The sequence below is a fragment of the Arvicola amphibius genome, chromosome 12, assembly GCF_903992535.2.
Source record: "Arvicola amphibius chromosome 12, mArvAmp1.2, whole genome shotgun sequence".
Taxonomy (NCBI): Eukaryota; Metazoa; Chordata; class Mammalia; order Rodentia; family Cricetidae; genus Arvicola; species Arvicola amphibius.
In genome coordinates, this window is record NC_052058.2 from 87,991,277 (window position 1) to 87,992,771 (window position 1,495).

Consider the following 1,495-nt stretch of genomic DNA (forward strand, 5'->3'; position numbering starts at 1 on the left):
GCAGTGAGCAGTCTTATTCAGAAAATGTGACTAATAGGGCCATGCCAAAGCTAGAGGACTAGAGACTCTTAAGTGTCTGGGCTTCCTGTACAGACACACAAACCAGTGAAGAGTCTGGTCTGTGACCTCGCTGGACCTGCCCTGTGCTGGGGGAGGGAGGACCTTTGGTGTCCTCCCTGCTGTATTCGAGGCCATTTCAACTCACCTGAGGATCACGGGTGAGGCAGAAAACACACAGGCCCGGGTCTCTGTGTTCTGTGTCCTGCCTTTGGCTCAGGGTGTGCCTGCGAGGTGGGACCAACGGGGATGGCCCAGAGATAATCCTGAGGAGGTGAATGGGGTCTGGCTTCCATGGGTCACTCGACTTTGCCAATACCACACGGCTCCTTGGCTTCATGAGATGGGAAGGCACAAAGATAAAAGAGAATTGGGCCAGGTATAGTAGTGTATACCTTTAACCCTAGCACTAAGGAAGCAGCAGGTGGATCTCTCTCTCTCCGTGTGTGTGTGTGTGTGTGTGTGTGTGTGTGTGTGTGTGTGTGTGAGAGAGAGAGAGAGAGACAGAGAGAGAGAGAGAGAGAGAGAATGTATGAGTGAGTGCTGAGTTGGTATTGAGGTGGCCACACCAGGGCAGTGGCAAATGCAGACCTTACTAGTTCTTGAACGCACTTCCTGATGCTCTCAAATGCACTTCCTGGCTCTCCTTCATGTCGCACAGGTCTTAAGTGCTGAGAATCCAGCTATTTTCCAATCCACTGCTCAAATTTGTTCCAAGCCCATGCAGGATGCCCTAAGGCATGCCTCCTGGCCTTATCTGTTCTGTGGTTTTTTACTTGAGGGGGCTCCTGCTTCCTCACCAAGGCCATGGAAGTTTACCTAGGCCAGGGCTTGGTCCCTGGTCACACACCATTTCCCACACTAGACCCCATCAAAGCATCAGCTTGCAGAACCTCTCAGGCAGAAATTAGTGCTTTCTGTAGGGGAAAGACTGGGCAACACGCAGACTGAGCTCCCGGGAGAAGAGGACTAGATGCAGCCTGTATACAAGGTGCCTTCCCTGTGCCCGCTTCCAATGCTTAGTTAGACCCATCTCACCGAATCACCGCTACAACTTCTTTCTGCCTGATCACATATGAAAACACTGGAGTCCCCTGAGATAAAATGCCTGGCCTCAGGTCACATAATAAATTAGAATCCCAAATCTGTTAAGACTTGGAGATGTGGCTCAGGAGCAGAGGCTTCGCCTACCACGTACAAGGCCCTTAAGTTCTGTGAGCCCCACGTTCCATCCTTAGCGCTGGGGAAAACCAACTCAGGAACAACAACAACAACAAAAAAAACCTTCCTAGAATTCTTGAACGCTAGGTCTGTGTTCAGCCCAGCCCTCCTTGGTCTTTAAGGAGGGGAGGGGCGGAGAGGGGATCATGTAAACAGTGAGACAGGGAAGCATGAAGCAGGTATAAGGACCGGCGGGGAAGAGCAGCACTCTGGAGGC